General features: G+C 39.5%; 1 protein-coding gene across 15 annotated transcripts in view; it reads left to right on the top strand.

Annotated features, from left to right (window-relative positions):
- Positions 1-23,927, top strand: part of LOC105495829 (neurexin 3) — a 1,710,602-nt gene that overhangs the window by 790,949 nt on the left and 895,726 nt on the right. The window lies entirely within an intron of this gene.

Below are 23,927 nucleotides of genomic sequence, written 5' to 3'. Positions count from 1 at the left end.
AAAATAGCTCATAGGCAATTCCAATTTTTGCAGTTGAAATTTGGCCTGAAACACTGACTATTTGCATCATCTGTCCCTCCTTTATGAGCTGATGATGCCCACTGCTTCTCTCACATGGCAGGTTTTACTTCGTGCTGAAATAGCATATATCTCTGCCTCCAACACTAGATTGTGTGTTTCCTGAGGGCAGGAGCAGTGTCACCTTTTTGACTTTCTAGCACTTAAAACAGAATGTGCCTCATAGTTGGAGGTCAATACGTATTTGAATAGAAGAATGCATGAAAATATAAATGTTAGACTCTTCCCTTATGGTTATTGTTTTAGTTTATAAAGGTGATGTAAACATAACCCAAGATCACATAGCAATTTGGCGATTCTCTATGAATTTTCTATAATAGAATATTTCAGTAAGCACAATATACTTCCTGTTTTAACTCTGTAGCTAACTGACCTTTAGTTATTTGACAGATATTTTTCTGGCAGGCAAGGTGCTAAACATTGGGGGTTGTCTGCAACTGTTTTTTATTTTAAGGGTAAAGTTTCTCTTTTAATTCAAATTTGTTTTTCAATTGACTTATACATTTGTCTGTATTTATAGTGTACAACATGATGCTTTGAAGTGTCAATAACAAAATGGTTAAACCTAGCTAATTTAATCATAATTCAAAGAGCTAGATTTAACCATTTCATTATCGACACTTCAAAACACACAAACACACATAATGAAATGGTTACATCTAGCTAATTAACAAATACATTACCTCACGTAGTTATTGTCTTTGTGGTGAGAACATTTCACATCCACTCTCTGTGCATTTTTAAAGACACAGCATATCATCATTAACTGTAGTCTCCAGGCTGTACAATAGATCCCTTGAAATTATTTCTCCTATCTAACTAACTGAAAATATGTATCCCTTGACCAACATCTCCCCACTCCCCACCCCCAACCACCCCAGCTTCTGGTACTCACCCATCTTCAGCTGTTTGTAAATACCTACGGTTGATATGGAAATGCATTTGCTTAAATATACTGAAGGCTGTGGATTATTATAATATAGTCCTTTTATGTTATCAAAGAGTTACTGTTCTCTGAGCTTACCTTAGTTGGGTCTTGTAAATTGAGTGTTATTTGAGAACAGAACACAGGAGGGCACCAGAGAACAAGAAAACAACAACCAAAAAACCCCCAAAAACCAAAACACTGAACTTCTGGCTCTAGAATAGAGACCCTGCTAAATTTATCGTCTCTCAGCAGTCCATTTCCATTAAGTCTTATTCTTTAAATACCATGAGGTATTTTTAAACATGAGAGCTTTCCAAACTTTCATTAAAGGAAACTGTCCCTTTCCCAGACAATGCCTCCGGCTCAGTCAGATGCCCAAGCATGACCAGAAAGAGACGTGGATGAAGAGAACCCAGGGGACTCTTTGCACACATGATGCTCTAAAGCATTTTCAGGTCTCCCCTATGGACCCAGCAAGAGTGCTATCTCTGAGGAGGAAGGCAAATTGCTGGACAGATTCGCAAAGCACAGCATCTCCAACTCTCCTACAGATGCCTTTACTCCAGTGCCTCAGCCAGCAGCAACAGGTCACTCTGTTGGTGATACCCAAGGGTGCCATTTAAGAAGAAATAGACAATGGGCTTAAGTGTTCACTCACCTCCCTGTGCTTCCCTGGGCCTACAGAAATGGCTCCTGGGCAAGTGGGAGAGGTTGAATTAGTCACTGTGGCTTAGAGGCTGCAGTGCCTTATCAATTTCTGACACTGAATTATGACTAGAATTTGAAAAACATCAAACATGGCTTCCACGACATAATAGTCTCAGCTCAGCATGTCACTGGGAGGTTGTAGTAGTTTGCAGATGACGGTGATCAATGAAAACTCAATTTATTTGACTCAAAGGGCTGTGGATATATGTACGTGAAGATGTATTATATAGCCCCAACCTGCTGCATCTGGCTTTGGAATTCTAGGTCCACATTTCTGAGTATCTGCTAGTCATTTCCATGTATAGAGCCATCCCTTGGTATCTCCAGGGGATTGGTTCCAGAACTTCAAAGGAATCCAAATTTGAGGATGCTCAAATCCCTGACAAAATGGCATAGTATTTACATATAACCTATGCCCATCTTCTCACATACTGTAAAATCATCTCTAGATTACTTGTAATACATAATACAATGAAAATACTATGTGCACAGTTGTTACTGTTTCGGGAATAATGACAAGGAAAAAGTTCTGCATGTGTTTAGTACAGAGGCAAGTTTTTGAGAATATTTTAAATCCGGAGCTGGTTGAATCCACAGATGTGGACCCCTCAGATATGAAGGATCATCTGTTTATCCTACCATCTCATACTCAGGATGTTTAAAATAGAGTTAATAGGTGTTTCTTTCTCAAAGGTGTTTCTTTCTGAAACCCAGCTCTTTTCTTTGTTTCATCTAAATTAAGTAGGAAGACCAAGTTTTCCAGGCTGGAAAAGTGTAAGTGATCCTCAACTTTGTCCCTCCACCTTCCATTCCTATCATTCAGGGGGTCACCTCAACCATCTCTTCTATTTATACCTTTCATTCATTTCACTCTGCTATAGAACACTTTGAATTCAGGATTTATTTGCCTCTTTTCTTAGTAAGTTCAATGGCCTTTCTGTACTTTTTCTGTTCTGGTCTTCATGTAATCCACTTCACATTCTTTTTTAATTCAACTTCCCAAAGATTCATCATTGCTTACAGGACAATATCCAATTCCTTAGCATTACATAACAGTCCATCTATCTTTCCTACCTTAGCTCTCACTTCACAGCTTGTAATCCCTCTCCTCCCCAGTGCACACATACACACCTACCTTCCCACTGTGGTTCGTCTTCTGGCTACTGGTTATATTTTGCCTTCAATTATCTCTGCTGGATATGGAATAGCATAGAAGTTATGCACGTGGGCCCTAGAACTAAACTAGGGACCTGCAAACTACAATCAGCAGGACAAATATTCCCCACCACCTCTTTTCATAAATAACCATTTACTGGAACTCACCCAGGGACTATGGAGAAACAAGGAAGAATTTCACAGTAAAAGATGCCAGAGGAAAAAAGAGTACATATTATATGGTTACATTTATATAAATCTAAAAAGTGAAAACTAATCTCTAGTGACAGAAAACAGATCCCTGGCTGTTAGAGGAGCAGGGAGAGAAAGGGATTGCAAAGAGCCATGAGAAAACTTTTGAGGATAATGTATACGTTGCTTATCTTGACTGTGTTGATGTTTTAATGGGTCTACTCATATATCCAAACTTATAAAATGGTACACCTTAAATATGTGCAGTTTATCATATTTCCATTGTACTTCAATTTAAAAGAACACATGGAGAACATTCAGCATCCAGTGTTCTCATAGTCTCAGCAACAGTTAGCCTGAAGAGTTGCTTGTGTCTTGATAGCGAGATCACTGAAGTAATTTCCACAGTTCAGGGTTATCACTCCATTGCTAGTTCTAAGAATCTTACACTTTTCATGCGTTTGGTCTCTCATCAAAGATGTAGGATGGCTGGACTTAATCATCTTCAAGGCACTTTTCAAATTTCTAGAGTCTCTCTGCAGGGCACAGTGGCTCACACCTGTAATCCCAGCACGTTGGGTGGCCGAGGTGGGTGGATCACCTGAGGTCAGGAGTTGGAGACCAGCCTGGCCAACATAGTGAAACCCCATCTCTACTAAAAATACAAAAAACTAGCCAGGTGTGGTGGCAGGCACCCGTAATCCCCGCTACTCAGGAGGCTGAGGCAGGAGAATCACTTGAACCCAAGAGGCAGAGGTTGCAGTGAGTCCAGAGCACGCCATTGAACTCCAGCCTGGGCGACAGAGTGAGACTCTGTCTCAAGAAAAGAAAAGAAAAGAAAAACAAACAAACAAAATTTATAGAGTCTCTCTGATGTCCATTTTACAGGTTCAGTCTACAGATATTTTGGTGGTACCTAAACTTATTCGGGAAGTATGTTAGTGGTATATAAATTTACATGCCCAACCTTTGCTGTAGTTGATGCCTCTGTTGCTAAAATACGTTTCTTTTGTAAGTGTTGCATCCCTCTTTGAAACAGCAGGGGCTCTCCTGGCAAAACAGTCCTATAAGCAGTAGTGGAGAAACCGGCCTGCTCACTGTTCTTGTTTTGGGTAAATTGCCCTTCTTAATTGAACATTATATGATTTGGCTTCCCAAACTTGTGTTCTCCTTTTCAAAAATCTAATAGTAATAGGGTGTATTTAGTTAGGTTCAAAATCATAATTTTTAAAAAGAAATGCAGGAAAAAATTCAAAGGATGTTTAATGAGAATATGATAGACTTTGAAATGGAAGATATCACCAGGAAATTCTCCATTTCTTAGGACTATGTAAGTGACACTGACTTCACACAGTGGTTTTAAGGTTGAGTGTACTGTTACAGGAATATGTAAGCTGCTTAAAACATCTCACAACTCATGGTCGGACAATGTTCCCTTGAGAGGAAAATTTACTGGCGTTTCTCAAAAACCTGACTGCTTAAAATCCAAGTGATACAATGCTGGCCTTGCTTATTTCTAGGGAAGTTGCCTTAGCAACCTACTAGCATTAAGTTGCTTAAAGGAACGTGTGTTTAACATTGTTATAAGTCAGAAACAGAGAAAACAGTTAACATTTAGACAGGTAATTATTACTGGCATCTGGGTAGGCTGTTGGAATAGCCAGGATATGAGTTGCGAATCATTCATTTATTAATCTTCATGGAATTAAATATGGAAAGGATGAATACAGAGGAGATCCTATGCTGGACACATTCTCTATGCTAGTTCACTTATTCCTTACCATATCCCCTTGATTAAAGTGATTATGAGTATTTCCATTTTGTAACTTTGAGAGACTGAGCCTGGAGATATGTAGATGTTTGTCCAAGGTCACACAGCGAGTACCTAGTGGAGAGGAAATTTGAAGCCATGTCTGGCTCACTCAAAATCCTATGTTCTTTCTCACACCCTGCTGGCTCACTACTTACTGTGAGGCATTTGAATGATCATTCAGCTATTTCCTTTACCTGGTGTTTTTAGTTTGCTGGCTTCAGTTTCTTAGGGGCACCCTATTGGGCCACATGAGAGATTATAGAATTATGTTGTAATCATGGTGGGCTATTATCTCTGCAAACTCTCTTGACACCATCAGTGCACCAGGAAGGTTGGATAATCCTACGTGAATGTGGAGAAATCTCAACCTTTTTTTTATTTGACATTAGGATTTTTTTTCCTCTAGGTGGTTTTTGCACTGACTTTGTGGAATTTTAAAAGTTGAGTTTATTTTAGTGTGACAGTAAAGAATTTGGTTCTTAGGACATTTTCTCTTTTGTGTGCCTGGAGCTTCTAAATCTTGTTTAAACCTTCTTTTTGAAATAGATGTCACATATCTTTGGCTGTAAGAGGAAGTCAGGAGTTGTTCTCTCTGCTTCCAGACCCACTCCCCAGCCACGTAGACTTTGTATTTGAAGGTCCAGAGTGATTTTTCTAAGACAGTAATCTGACACTGTCATTCCCAGCAGCATGTAGAAAATCACCTTGACACTCCAGGTACATTCAAGTGGGCTGCCCCAGAGGTCATGAAACAAAAAGTCTCCTAGACCAAACTAAGATGTGAAATTATAAATTCTTTATTAAATCAATTTAAAGTACACTTTAAGCGTAAATCAAGAGGAAAGTGATTGGTTCAGTGAACGTGGAAGAGTGTGCAAATGTGATAGAACGACTACCATATCTCAATCCTTGGTTACACAATGTTCAACTACCTTGCTTCCCCCTCTGCCGTGTTAGTCTTCCCTGCTGATGAAGTAGTTACAAGAGCCAGAGTTGAGATTAAGAAAGGGATACGACAGTTGGGAAACACTGGTTCTGTTACACCATTGCCCTCCTGGAGAGACACAAGGGCAAGTATGTCTGGCCATAGCTATCACTTGCCAATTAGCCTGGTGACCAGATATGTTTTATCTCTATGTATCAACCAGAGCAAATGTGGGGCCAGAATGGGACCAAAATTAATGTCACCGATGGGTTGACCCACTTAGGGATGAAGGTGTCAACAGAGATGGTCTGAGCTTCATAAATATTTAAGATGTACTCTGTACTTTCATCCCTTTCTATGGGCAAGTAACTCTCTTGTTTCATCCTTTTTATCTTTGTTCAGCACACGTGCTCTTTTTATTTTCTCTATGTCTGACAGGTCTCAGAGATTGTCAATTTGATCCCTACACTTTAACCCATTATATGAGTTCCATCCAACTTTTTGTTGCTTGCTATAACAAAATCGAATAATCTTAAATAATGCAGCAAACACACATTGCAGCCAGTTTAAGATATTTTAAGAGTTCCTTTTGATCTAGGAGATAAAATACAAAGTTTTCAGGACAGCAGGTTCTTATAAACAGGTTCTTACAATCTCCTCCTGGCTATCTCTTTAGACTTATTTCCTCCCTCTGATAAAAATGCCCTCCACTTCCCTACCACATGGAACTATTCAACATTCGCTGAACTTGCATGCTCTCTTAATCTTCATACATGGTCGTTTTTAAAACCTCTTGTTTACCTGGAGCACTAGTTCCTGCGCATTCATTAAAAAGCATAAACTTTGCTTTCTCTAACAAGTATTATTTGAACACCATTATCTTCCTAACCCCAAACTCAGACCCAAATGTGCATGTGTACATGCACACACACACTCCCAAACAGCTTCCTCTTTCCCTGTGTTCCTTAGGTATAATGTAAAGAATTCATACTAGTATTAAAGCACTTAAAACATTGTATTCCATTTTTATATCACTCTCTACTCCGTTAGACTGTAAGAAACTTTGATCCAGGGATCATAATATATTTCTCATTTTATCTCCAGCCACTAGTCAATGTCCAGTGTTATAAATAAGCAGTAAATATTTGATGAGTTGTTGAGTTAATGAGTAATAACAAATAAATGTTATTGTACAACAGTTTGGCAGATATTTGTTCCTTGAATAGAATTATTTTTATAATTGTCATTTAGAAATTCAGTTTATATGGGATATTTTCCCCCTTATTTCTTCCCTTGAACATTTTCCCCCAACTACCATGTACTCCCATTACTAGATTTTTATAAATCACTGAAACATGTTTTCATAAATTATTAATAGCAGCAAGTAGCACTGATCGGTTGGGTACCTAATGTGTATCAAGCCATGAATTAGAACTTGTTCTCCACTGGTCCCAAGAGAACTGGATCAGTTCACAACCCTGCATAAATGGTAGCTAGGATTATGATTCAGTAGGAGCATATGTAGCCTCAAACAGGATAATTAGTTGTAATAAGCACATAACCACATTTTCTCCCTGTTTCTGTGTTAGGTGATGGCAGTCAATTCACACTTTGAATTTCAATGTCCATAAGCTGTATTTAAATACATTCATATAAATGCATGTCAAGTAACTACCATGTCTAGGCCTTGAACTAGATTCTGAAAAAAGCAGGCACAATCACTGGCCTCGTGGAGTTCATAGCCAGCATCACCTTAAAATCAATGAGAAGTACAAAGTCAGGTTATTGAGACAAGGATGACCCACCCTGCATCTAACTGGGGGACATTGAGTTCTCACAGACATTACAAGCTGATCCCAGTCAATATAAGCTCACTGTATAATCAACTACCCCCATACACAAATGTCCCCTTCTCCAGTGGCTTCATCTAGGGCTGGCAGGGATTCACCCTTCCTTACTCATGGTGCTTCTCAAAATTCCCCTGCTGCCTCACCCAGCCACCCCCATTCTCACCAAGTCTAAATATCAGTTCCAAGAAGCATTTCTCGTTCCTCTACCAGCTTGTTTTTCCCAAACCTTCACTCCTGCTCCCTCAGAAGCACCACTGGTTATGGAGGTCTGATCTGAAGTCCTACCCATCACTCACACATCCGTCATCCATCCAGAAGGCAGTTTTATATAAACCCAGATAAGCCTGGCTTTGGATCTACTTACTAGCTATTTACTGTTGGCTGAGATAACTGAACATCCCTGTTTCTTACTGCTGTCATCTGTAAAATGGGATAATAATGCTTACTTCCCAGTATTCTGAGGATTAAATATGAAGTCTCAGTACAAAGTATAGCAATGACTTTATGCCTCATTATCCCCACTGTCTCCCACAGTCATTCGCTCTAGCACCCCATGCCATCTTTGGGATTGTCCAGTTAGCCCCTGAAGTGGCGAGGATCCTATTTCAGTGCTTGTATTTAGAAAGAACCACCACCAGCTAAAGGGGGGTAGAGAGGAGGCATCATTTAGAATCTCTGAAAATCTGAAAAAGCTTGCTTCTAGGCCAGAAAGTAGAGAGAACTGTGAGACTGTGTCCTAGCCACAGTAGACCAATGTTGGACTGGAGATGATAGGTCGTCTTAGTGGAAAGTGTGGTGGGGAACCAATACGGCACAGTAGCTCAGAGTGTGGGCTCTGGAGCCAACATAAGAAGAGTTACCCTAACAGAATATAGACCACAGAGTTCTTCCCTTCAAGTATGGATTCACCATACATCCTTCAAACCTCCCAAGTACTTCCCTTTCTTCCTCTCTACCAACCTGCTTCTTACCAACCTTCCAAAGTCCTGTTCTTGATTCACCCTAGTCTCACCTATAACCTTCAGAAGCCCTGTCTCTGACTCTTAACTCTTCCTATTTTGACACTGAGCCTCTACTTTCAGCTTTAGGAGCCACAGTGAGTGTTTCAGAGCTGAAGAATATCGGAGCCCATATGTCAGACATGAAAGATTTGGGAAAACAGGGCCAGGCACAGTGGCTCACGCCTGTAATCCCAGCACTTTGGGGGGCTGAGGTGGGTGGATCACGAGGTCAGGAGATTGAGACCAACCTGGCTAACAGGGTGAAACCCCGTCTCTACTAAAAATACAAAAAATTAGCCGGGCGTAGTGGTGGGCGCCTGTAGTCTCAGCTACTTGGGAGGCTGAGGCAGGAGAATGGCATGAACCCGAGAGGCGGAGCTTGCAGTGAGCCGAGATCGCACCACTGCACTCCAGCCTGGGCGATAGAGCAAGACTCCATCTCAAAAAAAAAAAAAAAAAAAAAAAAAAAAAAAAAAAAAAGAAAAGGTTTGGAAAAACACATAAAAATATTCATTGAAATATGTTTTTGAAATGATTTATTCAAGTAGGATTGGGACCTAAAAATTTTCCGAATATATCAGAATGGGGCAGTAGTACCAGGAACATATAGAAAGGAATAGAAAAGTTGATCTCATAGAAATCAAACGTAGAACAGAGGATACTAGAGGCTGGAAGGGGGAGGGGGAAAATGAGGGATAGGAAGAGATTTGATAAAAGATTCAAAATTACAGCTAGATACAAAAAATAAGTGCTAGTGCTCTAGAGAGCTGCAGGATGACTAAAGTTAACAATAATATACAGTTTCAAATAGCTAGAAGGAACATATTACATATTAAATGTTCCCAAACAAATAATGATAAATATTTGAGATGATGGATATGCTAATCACGCTGATCTGATCAATATATATTATGTGTATCAAAACATCACTATTTACCCTGTAAGTATGTACAATTATTATATTTCAGTTAAAAAAGGAAAAGAAACAAATATTCTGAGGGGATGACCTTAAGAGAGATGTTGGAAGAGAGGGAGGGTTGGGTAAATAGGAGATGTCTGAGAGATACCGTAGAGGAAATTTGAAATAGAAAAACAGAGCCGAGGAAAGAAAAAAAGATGAATCAAAAATTAAATTCAAATTATATGATGATGGTTCAGGGAGCAACACATGTGTAGAGAAGGAAATGAGAGGCTGGAACTTTGGGGGAACCCCAGAATTAAGTAATAGACAGGGGAAGAGGCAGGGAGGGGAGGTTGCTCATGAAAGTTCATACATGTGGGGTGGGGTGTGATGGCTCACTCCTGTAATCCCAGCACTTTGGGAGGCCAAGGCGGGAGGATCACCTGAGATCAGGACATCGAGACCATCCTGGCTAACAGGCTGAAACCCCGTCTCTACTAAAAATACAAAAAGTTAGCCAGTCGTGGTGGCGGGCGCCTGTAGTCCCAACTACTTGGGAGGCTGAGGCAGGAGAATGGCATGAACCCGGGAGGCGGAGCTTGCAGTGAGCCGAGATAGCGCCACGGTACTCCAGCCTGGGAGACAGAGTGAGACGGTCTCAAAAAAAAAAAAAAAAAAAAAAAGAAAAAAGAAAAAAGAATTCATACATATGGGAAAACCATGAGACAGCCGTGTCACTGAAGATGGGAGTGGTTGCTGAAGCGTAATGGTGGTGAAGAGGACTGGAAAATGTTCCTTATGCTTGGCAATTTGCAGATTACTAATAACCAGATAGAACAGCAGAGAAAATAACTAGCTGCCAAAAGATTGGTGGGGAGGGCTTGGAGAGCAGAGGAACCTGGGCTCAGCAGCAGTCATGGGGGGCTCTGTGAAGTCTGGGGGGGGGAGCACTCTGGTGGGATACTCTAAAATGTCAAGGTGAATGGAGAAAGCAAGGGAAAGAGGCAGGGTTATGAGAAGGGCTTCTGTGAGTGGTGAAATTTGAAGGTGCCTAAAGAAAGCTAACAGGAAAAGTCTGAGGTTTAGAAAAGAAGCAAGATCACTGTTAAAATATACATCTCTCTCAAAGAATGTAGAAAAAGGATAGGAAGTGGAGTCAGAGGAGAGTTTAGTCTTGGACAAGGTGGTGGGGTCCTTACTCTAGTAACAGAAGCGAAACTTTGGGTTAAGTTTGTAAGGAAGGGATTTCATTTGTTTACTCAACAAGCGTCTGAGTGTGTAGATGCAGACATGGGCGTTTTAGACCTGGTTTTCAAGGTGCCTCCAATCTGGTTGGGGATGTGGATAACTGAAGAATTAGTTTACAACAGCCTGAAATGAACCATGAGGGATACTGACTGGGGTGTCGAAGGGTGAGAGGATGGCAGGTGGTGAGCGAGACATTCCAGAGTTTCCCTGTGAGTTACAGGTTGGGTTAGGACGGAAGTGGAACTACCTGCAGAACAATAAAGATTGGCCAAATATCTGGAATTTCAGAAGCATCAACTTTGGGAAACGGAATTTGCTAATGGAGTGGAGTCTGATGCAGTTCAGTTCTTCACTTAATTTCTCCTGGTATGCAGACCAAAATTATCTGAGAATGATCTTTTCACTTCTGTTTACAAAAATGCAAGCCACCAGTAGAACCACAGGCACCAGTTAACAGTGCAGAGAGCACTGGACTGGGAGTCAGATCTCGGTTGTACTTATGTGGTCATGGGAAATTCCTTCCCCTAGGTGCAGAGACTCAGGATTTGCTTTAGTAAAATGAAGGATTATTCTTTATTGTTCTCAGAAAAGTGGTCTGAGAATCGCCTGTGTGGTGGGCTAAGTATTGTTTCCTAAAAATTCGATGTCTACCCGGAACTTCAGCCTTGTGACCTCATTTGTAAATAGTGTCTTTGCGAATGCAATTAGTTAAGATGAGATCATACTGGATTATGGTGGTCCCTGATTCCTATGATGGTGTCCTTATCAGAAGAGGGTACACAGAGAAGAAGGCAATGTGAAAACAGACAGAGAGTGAAGGAATACTTCTATAAGCCAAGGAATATCAAGGATTGTGAGAAACCCCCAGAAAGTAGGAAGGGACAAAAATGATTCTGCCCTAGAGCGTTTATGACCTGCTCACACCTTGATTTTAGACGTCTGACCAGAACTGAAAGAGAACATATTTTTGTTGTAAGCCACTAAGTTTGTGATAATTTGCTGCAGCATCCCTAGGAAAGTAATACCACCTGCATCCAGAATATCAGGAATCTTATTAAAATGCCACTTCATAGAATCCATCCCAGATCTTGTGAATCAGAAATACTGAGACTAGAGCCCTGAAATTCAAACTATTAACATTATTCATATGTTTCTTATGAAGTTTTAAATGTGAGAACCACTGGCCTAGATGATGCGTTAACAGCTCTGAAAAATCTTTAAGTTAAAATGACAGGACTATTTTATGCATTTAGATGACATCCTCCCGGGTGACGTGTGTTACTTCCCATCCTATAGTTATCACAAACAGAAGTATTTATTTTATTATATACAAAAATAAGCAGATTGCTTCCAAACTACATGCTTCTAAACACGTTCATAGGTTTTGTGTTCTGGCAGCATTTTAACGATAAAAATATTAAGGGTTTTCTTTTTTCCAGAAGAGGTATTTGTCTCTGAGCAGTTTGACAAATATTAAAATTTCTTTTAATCTGTGTTCTCCCATCATTTTCTGGATATGTTTCTTTCTTATATCATTTTAGCTGGCCTTTTTTTCCTCTGCTTTTATTCATTTTCTGTGCACTCAGAAGTTAAAGGCATATCCATTGTATGTATTTATTTAATAGTTTTGTACTCTTTATCCTGTAGGGCCTGTGGAAAACATTTCACCATGAGAATTAGTCATTGCATCTCTGAACCATCCCTGATACATCTCTTGGCTAATGGAGGCTACATAGTGTAGTAGTTAAGGGCAAAATGGAACGAGGCTGCCCAGGTTTAGTCCGCAGAAATTAGGTTATGCAACATTGGGCAATTGACTGAACTTCTTTCTGTGTCAGTTTTCTCAAGGGTAAAATGTGGTTGTTAATGGGACCCATGTGTTAGTCAGCTCTGCTCAGTTATGCTGCAGTAACAGATGCCTCCCTGGAATCCTAGTGACTTAAATGAGCAGAGCTTTATTTCCCACCAGCATTAACATTCATCCTAGTTCTGCTGCAGTGCTTCTTCTTGCCTCTTCATTTCTGGACCCTGCCTGAAGAGGCAGCTCTAATTTGTCACATCCTGGATTTGTGGCCAAGGAAAGAGAGCTAACAGAGCCATGTGGTGGCCCTCAGACCTTCTAAGTGGTTCACACTATTTCTGCTCACATTTTCTTGGCTGTGAAGCACGTCATGCAAAATGCCTGACATAAGAGGCAGGAAATGTAACCCTCCAGAAAGGGTGGACCTATTTGGAAGAGGCTGATAGGAAAGGACAGCAAATATTGTCAAAAATAATATAATCAACTATAGCAACTTTATGGGATTGATGTATTAAGTAAGTTAATATAGGTAAAGCACTTAGAATAGTGTCTTATGACTATTGTCTGGTGATCTGTTATTGATAGGGTCTTGTGCAAGTATGTGAAGACATTAATTCTTTATTTGAGAATCCAATGTGCATGCCAAGGACAGTGCTATTTAGAGTTCAGAAAGATACAGAAATGAAGGTCTTGGTCTATACCTTATGGAATCTATATAATCCTACATGAAGAATGTGAAGAGGAACAGACAGTTGATGACTCTTCCAGATGGCCTGAGTGCCCACCAGCAGGGTATCCAGTGGACACCTCTGTACCTGTTCTTCCACATGATTGGTTTTTATTTGTTCAACTCCCCTAGTAGACTCTAAGCCCCTTTAGAACAGTGAGTGTATCTTTTTCATCTTTGCACCCTGGAAACTTTCACAACACCTGTCTAGTAGGTCATCAACTTTTAAATTAAACCCCTCCTTTTTTATACAGTCTGAAAGTCGGGTGGTAATTTCACTCTCTTAGGTAGGAACAGTTTTCTTCGCTTGATGTCCCAAGTTAATGAGGAATTCAGGGTGCAGGGAGGAGGCAGTCAGCAGTTTGAAGTTTACATCTGTGCTATGCCCAAGCTGTTGCAAAAAGGCATGAAGACAGCACATGGAAATTAGTCCTGTTTGCCAACATAGTCAATTTTGCATGTGTCATACATGGCCAGGCTTGCTGCATTAGGAGCCAGTTGCATTTAAGTCTTACTTAAGGGGAAACAAATACATTTGAATTGAAAGACACTTGATTTATTTCTGTTGATGTTCTGGTTTTAATTATTTTCTCTATGTGCATGTCTTGCAAGTTTTATTTTTGTGGGAACTATAAGGATATGATATTTCTAGTGAGATGGAGAGCTATAATTTCTCAACTTTTCAAACCTACATACATATTATTTTAGGAAGGACAAATCTCATCATCTTAGTTAACAAGAACCAGAATAGAGTGATAGTTCTGCTAATCCAGCCTCCTGGGTCTTGCAGTTGCATACAGCAGATATTAAGAGGATAAGAGAGTTTATCCAGGAGTAAGACCATTCTGTGTGGCAGCTACCTCTGTCCACAGTGGGTGATCAGCTAATGCCATCAAGCTCATAAGCTGATAGGCCTTGTAATTACCATGCCAAAGAGGCTGCAAATATCCCTCTTTTCCCATTTTTACCTTGTATTTAGTACTTTCTATTGTAGGAAGGAGGTACTGTAAACACCATGGAGGTTGATCTGAAAATGCCATATTCCCAGAACTTTTTGTCTTGGGATACTTCTAAAGTCCAATGACTGTATTTTTTTTTTTTTTTTTTTTTTGAGACGGAGTCTCACGCTGTTGCCCAGGCTGGAGTGCAGTGGCGGGATCTCGGCTCACTGCAAGCTCCGCCTCCCGGGTTCCCGCCATTCTCCTGCCTCAGCCTCCTGAGTAGCTGGGACTACAGGCGCCCGCCACCGCGCCCGGCTAATTTTTTGTATTTTTAGTAGAGACGGGGTTTCACTGTGGTCTCGATCTCCTGACCTTGTGATCCGCCCGCCTCGGCCTCCCAAAGTGCTGGGATTACAGGCTTGAGCCACCGCGCCCGGCCATGACTGTATTTTTATATCTATACATAAAGTCCCCCATCCAGACGGGATATTCATCCAGAATATGTCAGATAGAGCCTGAAGGGTCTTTGGGTATCAAGAGCATATCTCTTAGATTCTCGCTTGAATAGACTTACGCTATTTAAGAATGATGGTAACCTCATTCTTGGCAGTAGAGTGAATTAGACAAATTAACAAATTAGAGTTCTCAAAAGTCCTCCAGGGTTCAGAGTGAAGAGCTGTGCGATTGTGCTTAGAGACCTATGCCACTTCCTCACAACCCCAGGAGTCTAGTCAATTTTTGGTAATTTACAACCATGGTCCCTCAGCCTGCCCTGAGTGCTGACAGCAGACTACTGCCTTCTGTACTCTGTGGGCTTCATGGACTCTAGGCAGCTATTTAGGTTAATGGGAAGTGATCTATCTGTGGAGTCAGGACAGGCAGATATCTAGGTTAATGGGAAGCAATCTATCTGTGGAATCAGAAAGACTGGATTCTTTACTTAATTTCACAATTCAATAGCTTGTGATCTTGGGCAGGTCACTTAACCTCTTAATCTCATCCTAGGTAATTGACGTTACCTACCTCATGCGATTGCTGTAACATTTGAGTTACTGCGTGGGACATGATTGAGTGCTATGTAGGTTTTATCTTAGTTTGAGTTCCCTTGAGAGCAAAGCCTGAGACAAAGACTTAGGTGAGAGAGTTTATCCGGGAGTGGTCCCCAAAAGCAGAAGTGAAGGAGCAGGGAGGGTAAGCAATGCAGAAAGAAACACCAGTGTGAGTGTCCACTGTCAAGATTCCTGCTCTAAGCACTGCATAGGTGGGAGAGATGAAGGCGTTGCTGTGAATGCCTCCCAGAATTTTCTGCTTAAAACATAGGAGGTTGGAGTATTTATTCATGGACTCCCTCCCACTCCCCATTCTTTGACATTTACCCCTAGGGTATTCTCACCCTCACTCCCATTTCTTGGTTGCTCTTTCTTGCAGGCAGGGCAGGTACCCTAGTTTTAGAGAAGGCCCAAGGACTGGCCATGCTTGAAGTGGGGGACCATCAAACTTTGAGCTCGCAATAACTGTGACCTGCTGCAGTGGCTGAAATCTGACATTGGCTGAGGGAATATGATGCCAGGCGGCACATGATGCAGGGTCTGCTGCAAGCACATACAAATATGATGATATTTTTCATAGTCACTTTCATTTATAATATACACATTTAACTTTCTTTTTTTTTTTTTTTTTTTTGCTTTATTAATAGGTTCTGTATGGTAGGCCTGTAACCTGGTCTTACAAATACTTAAAAAAAAAAGGCCAGGTTATATTCTTCATTATCCTCCTAGAATTAGATTTTCTGTTTCATAATTAGCAATAGTCTCCCATATCCTCCATGCCCTTTACCCAGCCTCACCCTATTCCTCTTTCAGTCCTGAGACAGAACAATTCAGGGATGTAAACATGGAGAAACTGTGAGAACAAACCCGAGTGGAAGGATTTTTTCAGACAGGCTGACTAGAGTTTGAGTCCCACAGCTGCTGAGCTTGACAGGTCCCAGAGCTTTGTTCTGCCTCTTGATTTGTAAAGCTAGGATATAGTATATCAGCTGCATGCTACAAAACTAAATGAGACTACGTGTGCAGAGCAACTGGTAGTTCTTTATACAGGCTACTTTCATTCCCCTGTCACTTCCCCAGAAAGCTGCGTTTTCTTCTGGCCAGGAAGAATATATATTAAAAGGAAAATTAGTGACTTCACTTATATGTGCTGCCTGATATCTTTTGGTTCCAAATTTGTCTAATTCACTCTACTGCCAAGATCCTTCTGCTCCTCTTCCTTCTCCCCCTCTACCCTCCATAAATTTACTCTCCTTTAATTTATACATCCATTTCTATGTATTCACTTATTAATTCAATTATATGTATTTACCACTATATGGACTACTTTCCTGAATTGGTTGAATCTGTCCTATTACTAAAATACATTTCGCAGCTCCCTTCAGCTCCCCTTCCATTTCTTCTCTCTCCCTCAACCCACCCACTCATTTGTTTATTTAATTTATTCAGTTTTATTTATTCGCTCACTAGTTTTTTTCTAATACATTGGGCACCTTCTTGGTGCAATGTACCATACTTAGTTTTTGGGGATTACAAAGGTAGCATATTCTACTTCAAAGGGCATATAAGCCAATTTTTTTTTTAAACTACAATACAAGGAATAGAGTGGCCATTTGCCAAATAAAATTTTTATTGAATTACTGAAGCAGTGAACTCTCAGCTGGGAGGGTCAGGGAAGGCTGAGAGGGATGGCTGCAGATAGAAAGGTTATAAAAGCAATAAAGGGAGACAAACGTAAGCTGTATTTTGCCTTCCTTAATTCCTATTTAAAGCAAAATATTAATATTAATGTACTAGACCTTTCAATTCATAACTGGATATATATTTTTTTCTGCATGCTAGGGCAAAAAGGTCAATTCACAAGAAAACAGACTTAAATTAGAAATTTATTAGGGGATGGTAGGGAGCAGGTCTTATGGCATGTCCTGGTTAGAATCTCTTTAGCTCAATCACCTTCAGCTTCAAAATCTGTGACTTTAGTGCTAAACCGTAAGATCACACAATCAAACTCAAAAACACTATAATACCTAAAATCATTGTAAGAAATCTAATTTGTATTAATTGTACCATTGGAAAAGTGAAGAAAGTTCCAGTATATTTTATAACATTTTTTTAAAACAAGAGTAGAATCAATATCCACAAAGGGATCTTTCTGCCTGTCCCTGAGAAAATTGCCCTTATCTCTTGAAAAGTGGTTTCATGGAGAGAGATTATCATAAGAAAGCTTGAGCCTGTCCACAGCTTACCACTGCTGAGCACTGCTGTAAATTTATGGCTTAAGGTAGAGGTTTGGGAATACATTGCGGACAATATTCTTTCTCATTTTTTGAGGAGCCATTTGTTTCTTTGGAGATATATCTGCCCCAGATTCATTCCATTTCAAAATTGAGATGCTCCATTCTCTCAGCCAAGATGAACGGATTCATTTTACACTGTGATCACAATTTAGAGATGCTATTGAATGGGCTGCCAGTGTTTGCTTTGTAATGTTAGGGGCACTCTTTGTTCTTAGTCTTAAGGCATGGGTTAGAGCACATAACAGAAACCATGCAGGAAAGACAAAAAGAAGAAAGAGAGGGGTGGAAGGAAGGAAGAAAGAAGGAAAAAAGGAAGGAAGTTAAAAAGGAAGAAAGGGAAGGAGGGAGGTGGGTGGGCAAATAGCAACACTCAACAATCCTGCATCATCAATAGATAGTGGTGGCCTGAGGTATAAATTAACACTATTCTAAGAAAAATCAGGCAAGCAGTGAACTTTGATTCACACGTCTCAGCAGGGGGAAGCTGCCAGGAGCTGGTTATCAAGTGTGACTCACAGGAGAGACACGATACCAGAAGTAACCTTCTCTGGCTAGTAGGATCAATCATGTCTTACTTTTTCCTGGAATCTTTCCCTTTTAAGTGAGGCTGTTTTCATCTACCCAGTTTGGCAGAACAAACCCTAGGAATCAAAACTGATCTCTCTCTTTACTTCTCCTACTACCAATTCACCTCCCAAACCAATCTCCAAGTCCTGTTGACTCCACCTCTAAAATACATCCCAAATTTTACAACTTTCATTTCTACTGTCTCCTAGTTTTAGCCTAAATCATTTTCATCTCTTGTCTTTAACAGCTTCCTAATAGATCTCCTTGTTTCCATTATTTCACTTTTGATCGAATATACCTATGGCAACCAGAGTGATTTTCAAAACTTAATTGAGATTATATAATCTCCTTACTTAAAACCTTCCAAGAGCTTCCAGTACGTGTTGAAGAGCTTTCAGGTTCTGTGCTATGTCATTAGGACTTCATGTGGTCTGGACTCTGCCTACATCACCAGCTTTGCATGACTGGGTCCTTCCTAAATGCACCTTCTCAGAGAAGCCTTCTCTGATCATCTCATTTCGTACCTTTCTACCCAACCAAGTGTTCAGCATAAGAGTAGAGAAGTCACCTCAAAGAGGTCTTCCTGGAACATTCTACAAAGTAGCCAATCCTCAATCCTCACTCCCCACCCCAACTACTTTTCATCATACTACCCTGTCTTATTTTAGATAGGGTTGACAGAACTCAACCCTATCTAAAATTATCTCATGTTCCTTAATTTGTGTATGGTCTATCAGATTTTCTCACCCCAAAGTAGACTGTAAACTGTGTAAGGCAGGACGCTTTCTGTCTTGTTTATCTTTTCAGCCTCCACAATGAGGATCAGAATGAGCATCAGAATGTGACCACTATGCCTGGTTGCCTTCTGGTGTTCAATTAGCATTTGTGAAAGATGTGAATAGATAGTCTTGCAAAACTTTGGCAGAGGTGAGTAACAGTACTCTATTAATACCCTGGGAGGCTGAAGCAGGGGATGAGGTGCAGAGAAAGGGGTGAGTAGTCTGTTGTTGAACTCGTTATATGTGGCAGTCTCAATGGTATGTTTGCTTATTAAAGCCTGATAAATATTGGTGGTGTTTTAAGTAGAAGCAGGGGCTCCTGGAGGGTGCTCAGGCTAAATAGCTGGGTCGCTTGTCTTTCTCACACCTCCCGGGGAGACTTCTCAGTAGAAGACTTCAAGAAAGCTCCCTGCACCTTCCACACCTGTTGTAGGAGGTATGACAGCTATTCCTGAGCCTTAAGTACTCCAGTAAGAATGAAATGATCTATTTGAGGTGTTTTGCCAAACTGGCTCTAAAAAAAATTATGATTTAAAATGTTTTCTCCAGTAAAAATGAACGCTTTAAAACGAAGTTTGTAAAAGCAAAACAAAACAAACAAAACACCTCCTCAATCTCTGTTGGGTTAGACACCCAAAGAAAACAACCAGAAGCTGAAATTTTGTGGACAGAACATAAAACGCCTTTTTCCTTCTCTGTCCTCCTCTTCTTCGTTCAGTCCTGTTCTTTTTCCTTATCATCCCTGCTTTTACTTGTCTGATCTGTTTTGTCTGGGGACGATGCCTAATACAATGTGTGATGCTATGGGCTTAGTGAAATGCTTGTCACAGCTCAGCTAGCCTAGCCAAAGGTGCTGGTGGAAGCAAAGGTAAGTTTTCTTTTTTGATTTATCTTTGATGTCCTTCGAATCTAACATAGTCCATCACTTTGAGCATTTATTAACCATATCATTTAGATGTATAATTATATGCATCTTTCACTATGCCTTTCTAAAGGGGTAATTTTCATATATTTTACGCACTGTAGAAATTTTGGTTCATGTGAAACATAGTTTGATGGGAAATCAAGTTACCGTTTCATTTCCCTCCTTGAATAAATAGAAAGATGGTCAGGTGAAGCAAAGTGATTGTGATAGAGATATCACCCCCTCCCTCCCCAACCTCCACCCAAGCAAAAAAGTTTCCAATAGTTCACCATACACTTTTGGAAACAGAGCTTTGTGGCATATGGAAGGAATTTCTACTCCCTGCGTATGAGCAAAACCATCTGGTTTAGTTGGTTCGGTCAGGTCTTAGAAATACATTGACAAACACATGTATGTCAGGGGTAACTTGTAGTCTTGCTGCTTATATTGCTCCTGGGGGGAATAACAAATTCATGTAATATGAACGGTCTAGTTTTTAAGAAAATTGAAATAAATTAAAAATAATTAAAATCCACAGTTCACCTTATGAAGGTGTGTGCTTTTAGTAATGCTCAAATATAGATTTTTAACATACACTCCGATTTTCTGTCTGCCAAAAGAGGGAAAAATCTGATAATATCTGAGGTCATCTTCCTCCAAGCAATCAGCAATGCATTATCTCCTAATGTTTCTGTTTGATTTCATTATTGGTTCTGGCTTCTAAAAGAAGTAAGGGTTCCATAGGGTTATTGTAGGATAGTCAAGAAAAACAATCTAGTCTTTGTATTTCATCCATGATATCTTATTTTGTATCCTCCATTCAACAAAGAATTAGGTCGTCTTCTGTGAAACAAAGCCTTACCTCAAAGAGATGGTGTTAGATGAGTTTTCAATAAGGATAGCTTGTGTGAGCATTTGGCTGGTATTACGCAGGGCATTCATTAGAGGCTCTCTGTTCTACAATAGTGAACAATTCAACACTATTTTTACGAAGTTCTGCATCCCAGAAATCTTTTGCATCTTTATTCCAGGCATGAGTGTCATTACCTGGGAAATTCAACTGAGGAGTCTTAGGTAATTTATTAATATTCTCTACTTAGATCCATCAGTGATAGTTTAAGCAGCCTCAAGAGAATCAAAGGATTTTTTGTGATCAATATTTATTACTTAAACTATAAAAGGGAAAAATACATGTAATACATATATCTAATATGTACCCAGTTGCAGATCATAACTTTCCTAGTTATAAAAATACAGGAAAGTTGATGGTTTTGAGATCTTTCTTAAGTTCCCACTAGTTTCATTTTGAATTTCAGTGTTTTCTTCTTTTTGTCTGAACTATCCTTTGCTTACATGAAGAACTCTTTACATTCATTGTTTCACTGATGCTACTTCACTGGGTTTTTTGCTTGAATAGGCCAGAAAAAGTAATCCCTAGACCAGATCATCCTGAAAAGTTTGTATATTTCAACCTTCAGCTTGTGTCTGCATCTTGCATTACTTATCAATTCACTTTTATTCTTGGGCTACTGATTAGGTTTGCTCCTCCTCTCTCTTTGCCTAGATTTCCTGCTGAGTTTAAACATCACTTTTCCTCTGTAGAATGACTTGACCTTTTGACTTGATTAAGGATAAACGCCATTGACTCTCCACTTCTGGAGGCCAGGAGTTTTACAAAATTCCACTGGGACTTACTTATTTATTGTTTGAAAATGAATATCAAATACCATTCCATGTCATTTTGATGAGATAAGTATGAATCTTGTTTTTTCTACTCTAAGAATAATAAGAATTTTTGCTGTTGGAGGTATCAAATGCAACTAAATAGTAGGGCATGAGAAGCTTCAGTTTTGTGGGTTTTCTTTTTTCTTTTTTTCTTTTTCTTACATTTTTATTCGTTGGCCATCACATTCCAAAGTTTTACAGCCAAATGGACAGTTAAATATTTGTGTTTGATTCTGACCACTGTGAATATCTCAAGGATAGCATAAAAGCTGACGGACCTCCAAACGTTAGCATCATTGGGCTGAAAGAAAGCTTGTTTTATAACTCTATGGGTAATGTGACACGAATGAAGCAATGTTCCCAAATTACTATGTTTGTGTTAGTCATTTTCCCTTATCTTGTCCCCAATCATAAAAATTAAGCGATGTACAAAAATTGCCTAAAGAACAGATGCCACCTTATAGAAGATGTTTTAAATAGCCCGTACTTGTAGCAGTTCTGCCTTCATAGCTAATATTCTCCACGTCTTTCTTTACTTTTTTCTTTCTTATTGAAGCATTTGCATGTAGAATAAAGAGAATAAAAACATAAAAACCAAAGACAGATTTGTTTTTTCTGGGAACATCTGTTCTTTTTATAAAGTATCCACATGATGTGGTCCATTTTCTTTCAATGCCCTTACAGTTGGCTGTTGTGAAGGCAACTGTTAAATCAATCTTAGACCTGAACTTAATAAGATAATGAAGAGTGGTATCTAATCAGTTGAAAATGTAGGGAAATTCTGTTATAATACATACGTTTTATGTAACATTGAGACAAACATATAAAGCAAGAGAAGCTGAGATGGAATCTAAAATGGTTTATTGTAGAGTTACTTTATTCCTAAGATTCATTGCTCTTTTGGCTTCACTCCCTAATTTTGAAGGCGTTTGGTCCTTTAGGTTTCCTTACTAAATGTTCAAGATTCTTGTCAGTGTGGGTTGCACTTGAGGTTTGGGTACATTCTGACAATTATTAAATATAAGTTATTTGCTGTGCTCATTGTAATTAAAAGAAACTTTTTCACTCTGAAAGGCTGTTTATTTTTCAAGAGGAGAATTCCTCCAAACTTGAACTACTACCATAACTCTTATAACCAGCAGAAAATAGGAATACTAATTACTCAAAATTAAAAGATGTAGTTTGAAATTACCTGGAGATTTATATTCCCCCATATAAAATATCTTCAGTCTTGAATGTATAGGAGGGAGGAGAGTAGCTAGTGACAGTTACGTAATAAAGCTTTCAAAATTACTTAGATAAATACATATTGACCCTAATTGATGGTTACCATAGAAACAGACCTATGTAGACATTGATTATTCAAGCACTCATTAAAGCTCCTACTATGCACTTGGCCCTGTGCTCAGTATATGTTGGAGCCAAGTATATGGTTTTCCAAACAATTTCACATATATCCATAGGGAAATATTAGCCACTTATATGCTGTTATCTTTTTTTTTCCCTAGTCATTTTCAGGAACGGGGCTTTCCACGTATAGACTGACTAATCCAAAAATATTTAATCAGCATCTTTCTTCATGAGCTCAGCTATCCTCCTAGAAAGAGCAAACTTGGTCTATCTTCTGCTTCTATGTAATCTTCTTTGTCTTTTAAATTTATACTTCAGATCAATAACGATATACATCCTAAAAGAATGTGACATTTTCTTTCTTTATTAACTGGATCGTTTTAATGCCTCTGTGTCTCTCTTGCCATCTTTTGCCCCAAGTACAATTCCTGTTACCCCTGATTCTTTATAGGGTTCAGTTGAACCTTAGCTTCAGCGTCTGGAGCGTGGATCTCTTGGGACAACTTGGTTTATTCCTCTATTTAGTGGCACTTTATATTAGTCATACTTTTGTCCTGAAAAGTTTCAGTTTTGGAACTTTGCATCATTTCAGGTTTTAGGTCTTTGGATCCTTTTGGAGGATGATGAACAATGGGAAAATTCTGGGGGCCCTCATATTCCCTTCAGGAGCATTATTTATGATGGGGTTTAAAACTTGACATTATTACTATTGTAATGCTTACTATTGTGATTTCTATGGTTGCAAATCCTAGTAGGACCCTGTGTTAATGGAAATGTCAAGTTAAGGCAGTATGTGTTGCAAAGTCCTTTTCTTGTCCTATTGGTGGAAACTCTCTAAAAGCCAGACTGGTGTATAATGCCAAATGGCCAAATTATTCTAAAGAAAAAATATTACAGTAAATTTCCTATTATCTTAAAGAAATGCATCTGGATTCTAAGACTTTGAGAGATTAATGACTGCTAACTACAGCTTCCTGTAAATGATTGC

This window comes from Macaca nemestrina, chromosome 7 (assembly GCF_043159975.1).
Source record: "Macaca nemestrina isolate mMacNem1 chromosome 7, mMacNem.hap1, whole genome shotgun sequence".
Lineage (NCBI taxonomy): Eukaryota > Metazoa > Chordata > Mammalia > Primates > Cercopithecidae > Macaca > Macaca nemestrina.
This window is presented reverse-complemented; position numbering and strand designations above follow the sequence as displayed.